General features: G+C 48.1%; 1 pseudogene; it reads left to right on the forward strand.

Moving 5' to 3' along the window:
- Positions 1 to 5,498: 5,498 nt before the first annotated feature.
- LOC123120520 (uncharacterized) lies at positions 5,499 to 7,624 on the forward strand (annotated as a pseudogene).
- The last annotated feature ends 5,367 nt before the right edge of the window (positions 7,625 to 12,991 follow it).

Consider the following 12,991-nt stretch of genomic DNA (forward strand, 5'->3'; position numbering starts at 1 on the left):
TCCATGCCGCCGCCCCCAGCCCCGGATTCGCGCCGCCCAGGCCGGTCGCCACCGCGCCGGTGGTTCATACAAGGCGACGAAGGCACGGGGCGGAGGCAAACGGCCGACGAATCGCGGCCGAATGTGCGGCTGGACCGGCCTAAATCTCGAAGGCAGTCGCAGCGGCTCGGGCCGCCGACTCGCAGCCACGGCCGGCGGCGTCCTCCAGCAGCCAGGGAGCCGTTCCTCCACCTCCGCCGCCGCCGCCGGCGGCCGTGGAGGAAGATGTGGCCATCGGCCGGTTTTACATCATCATTTTGGACCATTTGTTGAAGTTGCTCTTTTATTTACGTCTCCGTTTTGGACCATCTTTTGGAGTTGAGCCTTTTTCAAAGATGTAAAAAGCACTTTTTGATGCTCCAAATTTTTACATCATCGGTTTGGAGCACCACATCATCTATTGGAGATGCTCTAACACATTCTACTAGCGGTGCGGAGGCCTGAGAGAACCGGCGGCTGACTTGAGATATAACTGAGGATTTGCTAATTCTCGTCCAGACAAGACTTAACAATGTCTCATCGTGCAAACAACTAAGTTATCGAGTCCAACCTTGCCCCTCCCCTCGCGTCGCTCCCATGAGGGACCAAGGGGCTAACCCTAGCAGCTGGTGCGCGTTCCCCTCCCTCCGTTCCTTCCCCTCGCCGTCGTGCAAGCCTGGTGGGTGCTAGCGGCGGTGGGGTCCTTTCTCCTTCCCGCTTGTGGGGGCTCGGGCCGAGCAGGCGTTCCAGAGTGGTGGTGCGGTTGTGCTCGCCGGCGGAGCAGCTGAGCGGCCGGCCGGGCTTGGAGGGCTGGACAAGGCGTGGTTCTGGTAGCGTCGTGCATCGGGAGGCGTTGGTCAAGTCCTTCTGGATCTGACGTCTGGTCGTTGGCGGCCGGTGCAGGGCTATGGCAGCGGCTAGGCTCGGTCCCTGGGCGGGAATGCTCTGCAGCAGCATGGTGGTGGCCCTTACAGCGGCGTGGGGGCTCGGCGGCGGGAGCTACAGGGTATCGTTGCAGAGCAGGTTGGTGGCGGCGACGGCTGTTTGCGTCCTAGCATCTGCTCGTCCGCTGGCAGCTCATGATGGTTCTTCGGGTGGCCCTCTTCTACAGGCGGCTGGGTCGGCCGGCGCTCATCGTCGTTGGATTGGGCGACTGGGTGTGGACGCGTGCATATCTGGCTAGAGCGATGTGGTAGGGGCAGCACAGGGGTGTGCGTGTGGGAAGACCGACGGGAGGGATGGGTGGCGTTGACTCGGTTGGGCTGCCCGTCGCCGGCACGGGGGTGCGCTGGTCGTGGACATGGTCCGCTCTTGCTTCTCCCCTTTCCCAGCCTGGTTCTCTCGGCACTAGATCAACCTCGGTCCAGGCAGGCATTGTTGGCTCCGGCGACGCTTGGGGTTTGTCGGACGATGCAAGGCCCGTGCTTTTGATGGGGATCTGGAGCACTGGGTGGTGGGGCGACAGTTCAGATGATGGGAGTCGTGGGCTCGTGGGTGGAGCTCGCGACTTAGGTGCTCGTCGATGGCATGGTCTCTGGTGGTTGGCATGCTATGCCGGTAGTGCGGCAGGTGAGTTATTGGCCGCAACCAGGTCGGAGGAGGTGCATATTTGCCGACGTGAAAACCTTGTCTGCCTCTGTCCAGACCGACGATAGCGGCGGCCACGGGTGTCGCCCCCCTTCTTGAAGGATTAGTCGGTGTTGCCCCTTTTCCTTCATGTTGCTCTAGGTGAAAACCTTGACCCTTTGGATCTAGCGGTGGTGGCGCTCTGGCATCGTGCCCTTCATGAAGGCACCGTTATGGAGCACATGGTATGTCGACGCTCAGTTCGTCTCTTTGCGGTGCTTGTTCACGGTTGAGAGCTTCTTCGTCTCCGTAGTCATACTTATTTTCCATTTGTTGATCCACTTGGAGTTGTATGGGGTGGTGTGACCGAACCGAAGCAACATTGTATCTTGCCTTGGGTGTGTAGGGCGTCGAATTGTATGAATCGTTTGTATGGTGATCGTTGCTTTATACGTAAAACGGGGTTAGAGCCTTTTTGGTAAAAATGTCTCATCTAAGTTCTCAACTGTTGGTTGTATATGCTGTAAATCTCGTGCAAACTTTGATATGTTGTCGCGCGCGCGTCCCACGGCCTGCTTTCTTCCCTTTTTGTTGGAGAACCAGGGATCGATCCCAGGTCTCCAAGGTGATTAGGCGTGCTGCTAGCCACTTCATCCAAGTTCCTTTCACGGTAAGTATCAAGGGCGCAACCTACTCGAGGCCATTTGAGCTGTTTTTTTTCTTTTATTTATTTTTCATTTTTCTTCTCCGTTTTTTCATTATTTGTCACTCTTTTTGCATTTTGTTTATTCTGTTTTATTTTTCATTTTCGTTTTCCTGTGCTTCATTTTGTTTCTTTTTTGGTTTTCTTTGTTCTTTTGCTTTTTAATCTACATTTTTTATATGTCAACAACATTTTACCAATACACATCTAACATCTCCAATACAAATTTAAGAATTTGTAACACATGGTCAGCATTTTTCCTATACACGTTTAAAAAAAATGCTTGACTAACATTTTTTAATACATAGTCAACGTTTTATATATAAACACTTTTGAACTTTACGAAATACTTGATTAACATTTTTCAAATAGGGGATTAGCATTTTCTAATACATGGTCAATTTTTTCAATGCACATTTAATATTTTTTGAAAAAATTAATTTAAATTTATGAAATGCAATATTAACATTTTTTGAACACATGGTCAACATTCTTCTAAACACATTTAACATTTTCTAATGCTTGATTTAAAATTTTCAAATACTTGTTCAAGATTTTTTTCAAAATGCTTGATTAACATTTCTATATACATGATCAAAAAATTCCATCATTTTTTAATACATGATCCACATTTTTGATATAAATATTTAACATTATTCAAATGCATGATTAACATTTTTAAATACTTGTTCAACATTCCCTCAAATGCTTGATTAATATTTTTATATACATGATCAACTTTTTCATCGTTTTTAATACATGCTCAACATTTTTTCAATAGACATTTAACATTTTCCAAATGCTTGATTAACATTTTTCAAACAGTTGTTCAATATTTTTTCAAATGCTTGATTAGTATTTTTATATACATGATAAAACAAATTAATCATTTTTTAATACATTGTCAATGTTTTTTCTATACACATTTAACATTTTCAAATGCTTGATTGACATTTTTCAAATAATTGTTCAACATATTTTTGGAATACTTGATTAATATTTTTATATACATGATAAAAAAGATCATCCTTTTTTAATACATGGTCAACACTTTTCTATACACATTTAACATTTTTCAATTGCTGGATTAACATTTTTCAAATACTTGTTCAAATGCTTTCAAATGCTTGGTTAACATTTTTTTGAATACATGATCAATTTTGTTATACATTTTTCGTATATACGATACATTTTCTCTATACATATTTAATATTTTTCAAATGCTTGGTCAACTCAACTGTTTTTTATAGAGCATTTTTGTAACAGATATATTTAGAATATTTTAAAGTTTAGTCAAAAGTAAAACAAAAAACAAAAACAGAAAAAGGAGGTTGTAGCTGCCCCAACGCGAGGCTTCCCTTTGTCTGGCTTACAGCGAAAGATAGGGGTGCCCGTTTCTTTTGTTTGTTTTTGTTTGGGCCGACCCATCTGGAGCTGCCCCAACGCGAGGCTTCCCTCTGTTTGGCTTACAGCGAGACATAGGGGCGCCTGTTTCTTTCGTTTGTTTTTGTTTTCTGGGCTGCTTTTGACATGTCCAACATTCTTTCAAAGATTCTACCCATTTTCTCATTCTTGTAAAAGTGCTTGTGCAGTGCAACGGGAGAAAAAAAATAATACACATCTCTAACTCAATAATCATGACTCAAGACTCTAATTGTTCTACATTTCTTACTTGGTGCAACTTGTTATATGGGTCATGAGTGGGAACTTAGTTTCCGTCTTGGATATTCGTCCTTGGATTGTTGTTGCATATTCAGCTCCCCTTGCAGCTGCTACTGTTGTTTCCTTGATTTACCCTATTGGTCAAACTTAAACTTGGGCCGTGGATTGACTTGAGGAAACTACAAGTCTTTTTTTGCAAAAAAGCAGAATGTTTTCTTTGGAGGGACTTAAATATGGACCGTGGGTTGATTTCAACAAAAGGCAGGAATTCTATGCAAAAATACGTGACAAACAGGCATGAAGTAGGTATAGCTAACAAATGGTCTAATGTTGGTTGTAATTTCTAAGGTATTTTTGAAATCATGAATATTTTGAATTTGGTAACATTTTTTTTGTAAATTCTTGTTTGTTTGGAATCTTATCTTCATACTATAAAATTCTAAACAATATAATTTGCAAACATTTTCATGTTTGCAAATATTTTTCGAATTCACCTTTCAAATACATTTTTATTTCTATTAGTAAGAATGAATGAATGAAACTTTTTGTTTGTACTCAGTGCAAAAAAATGTAGCTAGTTGCATGTCCTCCATTTCGCGCTAATATATATCTCGCCATTTCTTTTCTCTCCATTTCCCTTTTGTGTTTCATTGAAGAATATGTTTTTCCCGCTCAGCTGCAAGTCCACTACTAACTTGCAACTGGCCCAAACCCTTTTTTGTTAAGTTGTAAGTTCACCCTCGACTTGTAACTAGACTCAATGTTTCTTTTGGTATCCGAAATGACCCCAATCTTTTTTGCATCAAGTCCACCAAAAGCTTGCAACTGCATCGGTTTTTTTTGCCTCAGCTGCAAGTCGGCCATCACTCGCAATTAGGGGTTGACTTTTTTCCCGGTTGCAAGTCAACCGTCAGCTCGCAACTAGGTTTGACCATTTTTTTTATCCGAGTCAAGTCAACCTTTGACACGCAATTGGGACCGTATTTTTTATCCCAACTGTCTACTACAATAAGTTTGACCCGGCTCCGGCAAGGGAGGGGCGATGAGGCCGCCGCACATTCGGCTAACTCCAGTGCTTATAGTCGTCGCTAGATGGTCTATGGACATGGATGTATTTTTTGTATTATTTATGTGTTCTTTGTACTGACATGTCATTAATAGATCGAAACTTTTCTTGCAAAAGAAAGGATTAAAATTTATACCTGTAAAAACAGGCACACATTTTACTAAATGGGTAAACTGATGAAATTCTTATTAAATCGGGTAATTGATGTTCCATGTGTCAAACTACGCTTACGGGTACCCCGCATAATAAAATAAATAAAAACTACGCGTACGGGTAAAAACTAAAATTGACTCGCTAAGACATGTGCCAAGAAGTAAACTTTATTCTAGCTCCGTGTGGCGCGGCGCCAGCGTTGCGACCAAGTGTTAAGTTCCGTGGGAGGCAAGTTGCACGATCTTTAGAAAATGAAGGTTCCGTGAGTGGCACGAATGCGTATGCTCCAAATCGAATCGCTTGAGTGTATTAAACCGTCAGCAGCTCGTTTTATGCTGCTCACTGACTCAGTATAGCAGACCCATTCGTGTCTCGAGGATTCATTCCCGTCAAGAAGTGCATCCGAGTTCCGGGTCAATGGCTGGCCGCCGGCGACGACAGCGCAGCAAAAACAAGCTCAAGGCAGCGTCGAGGAGCGACATCCCGTCAGGGCCGACGACTGTCCACCAAATCCCCGACCACCTCCTCGAGCTCGTGCTCCTCCGTCGCCCTCGTCCGAGCCGCCTTCACCTGCAAGCGCTGGCGCCGCCACGTCGCGGACACCGCATTCCTGGCCCGGTTCCGTTCCCTCCACGCAGCCCACGTCGCCGGTCACTACCACGTCGTCGACCGGCCCTACCGCGAGAAGCTGCCGCCCGACGGGAACAACCAGGTGTTCGTGCCAGACCCCTCGGCTGCCGACGCCATCGACAGACGCCACTTCTCCCTCGATTTCCTCCCGGAATGCGATGGCTCCTCGTCCTGGGAGCTCGCCGACAGCCGCGGCAGGAGAGGTGTGATTCTGGACCATGGTCCACCCGCACCCACGCTCGGTGCCGTCCGATTAATACTACTTTCATGGAATACGAGCCAGCTTATCACTCAAACTTTAAAGATTAAGCTAATTCTAGAACAGTACGGGGACCATAGATATGCCATTTCTTTTCTGAATCTACGTGGGCCCAAGCAGTACCCCAATGCTGATTTCCCTCCTGGTTGTCCCATGCAAATAAACCAATTAGTATATTTTTGGATATTTATTTGTAGAATAGCTACGGTGCACGTATGGTACATCGATGTTTGTATCTGTGTTCATGTTATTTTTTCATGCAAAAAGATACTTTTGTGTTCTTAGAAGAAAAACCTCTTGTGCTTTTAAAAAAAAGAAAGATTTCACGTGCTTTCACATAACTATCTCTATCATGTTGTTGCTATGATTTTATTTTTAAGAAATTACTCAAAAGATATAGATGACCCAAATAACCATGTTGATGTACAGACATGTAAAAAATGAATATGCGCATAACGAGGCAATACAAAATGTTGAACAGTGAGAAAACTAGTACATGCACCGATGCAAAGTTTTTATTTTATTCTCTATGGCACTTGCCATGCAGTATGTTTATTAGCAACACTAGGGCTGTTAAACCGTAGTTGATGATTCTTGCCATAAAATATGATAGACGTTAGGTTCAAATCCTTAAAAATGATGTACGGCATCGAGTATAGGTGCGGCCGAACCATGGTCCCAAGCAACATTACTGCCGCGGCAGCCTCCTTCTCTTTTACAGGACGAGAACAAACTGGACGGGGCGGCTTCGCTTCCCGGACCTCGTCGTCTGCGAGCCGCTCTCGCGGCGGTACCAGGGGATCGCCTACCCGCCGGCGATGCGTCTCCACCTGTGCTTCGGCGCGTTCCTGCTCGGCGGCGGCGCCGTCGACGAGACGGGTGGCTGCATCGGCATGTCAAACTTCCGGGTGATCGTCGCGGTCTACGAATACGTCGCGCATGCCCGTGCCGCACCCCGGGCCTGCGTGTTCTCCTCGGGCGCCGACGGCGGTTGGAGCTTGGGGCAGCGCGCGGCCGGCAGCGGCGGCGTCCCCTCTCGTGGTTTGGCTTAATCACTTTCGTAGGGCGGACGCGCTGGTCGCTCTACTGGTCGATGGAGCGCGACGGCGTCGTGCTCTCTCTCGACGAGTCCACCCTGGAGTTCTCGCTCGTCATGTTCCCGGATGCTGTCGTGGGGTGGCGGGACGAGTTGTCAACCTTCTGGGTCATCGGCGGCGAAGACGGCGCGGTGCGCGTCGTCCGCGTGATCAACAGAGACCTGACGGTCTTTGCGCAGCTTCAGGGCGGCGGCGAGTGGGTGACGGAGAAGGTCGTGAGGCTGCGGCCAGCCCACATTGTGGCGGCCAATGAGAGGTACGTCCTCTTGACGCCGAGGGGGGAGACCTGCCTTTTCTCCGTCGAGCTCGACACGCTGCAGGCGGAGAGCACGCACGAGAGGAACAGGTACGCGGGAGCGGCGTACCCGTACGACCTGCCCTGGCCACCGGTCCTGCAGGCTTGCTGTGCTGCCGATGACCGGCGCTGAAGGAGATGCCGCTGATGTATTTATGCACGTATATGTGGAAGTTGCTAGCTGTACTTTTTTTTTATGGTAATACGTGTCTCGCTCTTTATATTATCATTTATATTATAAAGATCAAAATATAAGTTACGTAAGAACCGACATGACAAAACGGAAAGGACAGCATAACATCTCTGAGCTTCACATCAACGCACACGTCACCTGCCTCCGGCACCACCATAACAGACACCGAAGAAAAGAATGACGGATCACCTCCTCACCCGAGCTCGACACGGCTCCATCGCTGATATGCAGCTTTGCGAACCTCCAAGGTGGCTCACCAAAAGTGAAGCCATTGCCGTTGAACGAATCAGACCGGGGCAACACCCCGGACACGCCATCGAACTCCAGATCTGGCACCCCACCACGACTAAGACGCCGAACGAGAAAACCATACCTGTGATCCACGAACCACGAACCCAGCACACGTTCCGTCTTCGAGATGTCGTCGATGCAGGCTATAATCTGCATCCGCTCCTGGACTACCTTCCAAGTTCCAAGCCGACGCTGGAGCAAACGTCGTCGCAACGGCGGAGCCCGAGGACACAGGTCCACCACGAGGATGCCACCGCCGCCACGCCATCCTTACTCGAACTGACTGGTTTTCAAATTCACCCCCAACCATTGGACCGAAGGCCTTGTCAGGGATAGATCCGAAGAATCTTTATTCAACGCCGTCATCGTCGCCGCCGAAGCCAAGACGATGAACAGTCTAAAAACCTAGACTAAGAGAGAGTAAAACAATCCACACGCGTGGATCAGGCGAACCCCCTCACCACCAACGACCGAGGTCACCGGCGGAGGAGAGTCGCCGGAGGACGGCGCTAGAAGATTGGCCTCCTGGCGGCGGCTAGGGTTCCAGCCGCCAGGACCAGCGTTGGGATACGAGCCACCAAATAAACGCGCAGGCCAGTCTAACGAGAACAAGGAATTTTGTGCATTCATATACGTGGAAGTAATTGTTCTGTTCGACGAGTCATCATCAGCTCATCATGCGGCTGAAAGTGAAAATAAATACCACATCGATTGCTAAATCTCAATCGACTATATTCAGGAGATTTTACGTGAAGATCGGTGTAAAAAATTCCTCTAAAATTTTTCTTTCTTTTTTACTCTCTTGGTTCATAAATGTAAAATGTTTTGGATATTTTAATATAAACTACACACATAGTGAACTGAATGAACAAACACAATAAATCATGTCTACACGCATCTGATTCAAAAGAAAAGTAAGAACATCTTATACTTAGACCGTCACTTGAGTGAGACTTAACGAAGTCTTAGTAGATCGAGATGTAGCCACATCCATACAAAATCACACTAGACATTGTCCAATTTCTATCGTGTTATTCAGGCTGAACACGCCATAACAACAGACTGAACTTACCATAAAAATGACCCCTTATATGTCCGTAGATGCGTATGGGCACATCCATGGAGAGGGCCTAGTCATCCCTTATTTTTGTCTAATCCAACCACATACCTTAAATACCACACCCTATATCCATACTACATCACGCAACACAAAAGCTACATACTACTACGTATATAAAACTACCATACTACTATTCAATGTCGGGCAGATGACCTCGACCACCTGGTCGTTGGCTGCCGTCCGAAGACCTCGACCACCTGGTCGTTGGCTGCTGTCCGCAGCTTCAGCTCCTCATCAGAATCCACATCCGTAAAGAGTTCGTCACGCCCCGCATGCGCCCTGCGGAGGAAGCGACGGTTCGCTTCCATCTCCGTCTCTGAGTGGATGGAGTCGAGGATGGCCTGTTGCTCCGCCGCCTCCACTTGAGCGACCTCTAACTCGGCTAGCGTGTCGCCCATGCCGAGTTGAAATGAATGATTTGCCGTGGTGATGACCATCGGCCTCCTCATATATTTATACACGTGCGTACAGAGGATAAGTACAAGGTTGTTAGGGTTACAACTGATGGCGTGGTCTGCCCTACAGCTAGCCTAACAACCAGAATCCCAACTATACATCATGTTTAACATTCCCCCACAATCTCATCCTGACACAAGGTTGAAACTGCTTCACGAGTGAGCTTCTCATGGGTGCACATGGGTGTTGAAACTGCTTTGCAATTCACCATATCAGTATGCTGCAGCAAATCAAGGGCGTATTTTGTCCGAGTAAGAGCCATTATCCCGGAATTGTGAAGCACTTCAATACCGAGAAAATAATTCAGAGAACCAAGGTCCTTCACAGGGAACGTATCCGAGAGTCGCTGAAGCTCATTATGCATGGCAGAGGCAGATGAGCTTTTTCACGAATACACAAATTGCGTATCATTGCATTGATAGGCAGAATAGAGTTACAATGGCTAGGCACAACCACATATAGAGGGTGGTTATGCTAGCAAGTATAACGAAAAATACAAGATTCAAGGTGGGTCGAACGTGAATTTGGCCAGCCCTTTGGCACCAGCCGAAGCTCACAGCCCAGCCTCGTCAAGGATGGTTTGCATCGGGGCCGAGGTAGACGGTTGGATCTTGTCGAAGGTGCACACGTTTCTGTGCTTCCAAAGTGACCAAGCTTTCAGGATCCCGAGCTGAGCAACCCCTTTGCGAAGGGAGGTAGGCGCGCCGGCGGTGGTGCGCTGCCACTAGTCGTAGAATGGCTCGTCGCCATGCGGCATGGCACCGGTCAGACGCAGGGATGCATAGACATTGTGCCAGACCGTGTGGGAGAAGGAGCAACCGGTGAGGATGTGCTGCATGGACTCCGTTTCCTGGTCACAGAACGCGCTCATCTGGTTGTGCGGTAGGCCGTGCCGGGCAAGGCGCTCGTTGGTCCAGCAACGATCAAGGAGAGCAAGCCAGATGAAGAATTTTGCGCTGAGGGCCCCAAGGTCTTCCAGGTGAGGGCCGCTAATGGCGAGGGAATCAATCCTTGCACTACTGCAAGATGGTCCAAACGCGACAATACAATGAGAGACCCTTCGACAAAACTGTGTGCGATGCATTAATCGCAAACGGGGGTGTAAGAAAACCGTCAAAAATGATACGAAACGTTTGCGATGGCGGAGACATCAAACACGATTCAGATTATAGTTGCGTGTGCGATGCATGACACACAATTCACTCGCATGAACTGTTTGCGATGAGCTTAACAGCAGAAACGGTCAACCAGATGAAGGTGTGTGCGATATATGGCATACAGTTCGCTCGGATGAATTGTTTGTGATTAGGCAACACAACAGAAACGGTCAGCCAGATCAAAGGCGTGTGCGATATATGACATATAGTTCACTCGGATGAACTGTTTGCGTTGAGCCAAGAGAACAGAAACGGTTCAACTTAACATGATGTGTGTGATACGCGGCGCACATGTTTGTAATCAGAAATGTGTGTGAACACAGATAATAACACAGACGATTGCTGCTAATAAGCCGTGTGTGTTGTGGTCAAACACGTCCTGGTATACAATTGCCAGCAATTGATGAATTCATCACTGACGGTTTCCTTGGTATGGTCCGTGTGCAATGTGATTGCATACAGAACAACACCATTATCCAGAAATAAGACTCGCATGTGAACCTGAGGCTTCTCAGAGCTCAGTGACTCTCGGCCGTCCGATCGTTTTCCTGATGTGATTTGGACCGTCCGATCTCGCTCCCGATTGATCTCAGCCGCAAGATCGAGCCGAGGCACTGTAGCAGTGAAGAGTTTCACTCCCGGTGTGCCACCACGCGTAATTCCAGCGCCCCCTCGGGGTATTTTCATCATCTCACCTTTGGGTATAAAATCTAGCCCATGAAACCCGTGGTAGAACCCTAGCCGCCTCCCCATCGACGCGTAATAAGGACATGATTGCACAACCAAATTAAACATCCAATTACATAGGTGGCTAGTACACAAATGACATTTGCACACACCAAAGTAAACTATTACATGCATAATTCACTAGGATAAACCATCTTCTGATCATCATCTACTTCTTCTTGTGATGCTTGCCGGCACTACTCTGTGGGTGGCTCGATCCGGCCTCGTGGATTAGGCACTTCCTCATGTCAACGATCCGCCTGTGCATCTCATAGCATGTGTACACGTTCTTGGCCGCGAACCTGAGGTGAGGTTCATCCAGTTGCCGTATCCAGACCCCGTGCCAGGATATGGGACGTGTTCTGTTGGCATCGTGCTTCATCTTTTCGTAGTAGGGATCGGTAATGGCCGAGGTGAGTTCAACCAGGCAGTCCTTCTTCATGCTGCCCCAGACCTTGTAGTGGCCACAGATTCTGGCAGGGTTCTTGCAGGCCAATCCCGTAACCCTTAGCGCTTTTACATCGTCGGTGGTTTCCACCGTAGCGAACTTGTAGTCGTTGCCGTTGACAAACCTGGCGAAACGGTCGCAAGGCTCTGTGGCCATGCAGTAGTGGTAGATGAGGACATGATGGCGCACGCACAACTGGGCAACAACAACCTTCTGATCTATGTCGGGACGACCGCCGGTGTATTGGAGGTCGATGCCGACCACCTTGTACTTGTCTTGAGCAAGCAACTGATCCACGGTGTTGATGTAGTCCTCCACCACAGCCGGGTCGATGGTGTACACCACCGAGAGATCCGTCTCCCTCGCGTGGGTCTCCACTTTATGCCCGAACTCCATTGGAGCGCCGCTAGATATCCTCTCTGTATGTGTCGTCGTGGGTGTGCTTGTTGTATTGTGGGCGCGCTCGAAAGGTTGAAGAGGCTAAGGTTATAATGGCCGTGGGAACTAATGGGGAAGCCGGACGACATGGAATATCGGCACGTCCGGATGGCAGTTTTAGTTTGCAGCGCGTAACTCCATCGTGCCGCATGTAACTGCATCGTGGCAATATGCGCGACCACTACAAAAAAAGACACATCTGTGACATTTTGGGCCGAACGAATTTTTTTTCCTCTCATGCTTATGACACTTCTATGATGATAATTGTGACAAAACCCAATATCATCATAGATGTGGTGGGCTCCTACTTCTATGACAAAAAATCATGACAGCAAATGGGCTTTTCGTCCTGGGCGGGCCGGAGACGCGGCTGCATGAAATTCTTTGGGCCGTCCATGACGGAAAAAACCATGGTAGAAGCGAGGGCGAGGAAAATATTGGGGAGTTCCCGGTTACGGTGGGTAGTCGGGGGCCGAGCGATGCGCGTTTCTCTCGTACACATACGCGCGTGGGTGCGAGGCGTTGGGCTCTAACTGAACCCAAGCGAGGCGTTCGCCTACTTAACCCGAGCGATTGCACTGCAGGCTACGCGTTACTGAAGCCGAGCGATTGATCGATCTGGCTGTTAACTGAACCCGATCGAGCGATTCCTTCGCTACTGCTACTTACTGAAGCCGATCGAACCTGCTGCCTCCTTCCCTTGATGAACAGTG

This window comes from Triticum aestivum, chromosome 5D, assembly GCF_018294505.1.
Source record: "Triticum aestivum cultivar Chinese Spring chromosome 5D, IWGSC CS RefSeq v2.1, whole genome shotgun sequence".
Taxonomy (NCBI): domain Eukaryota; kingdom Viridiplantae; phylum Streptophyta; class Magnoliopsida; order Poales; family Poaceae; genus Triticum; species Triticum aestivum.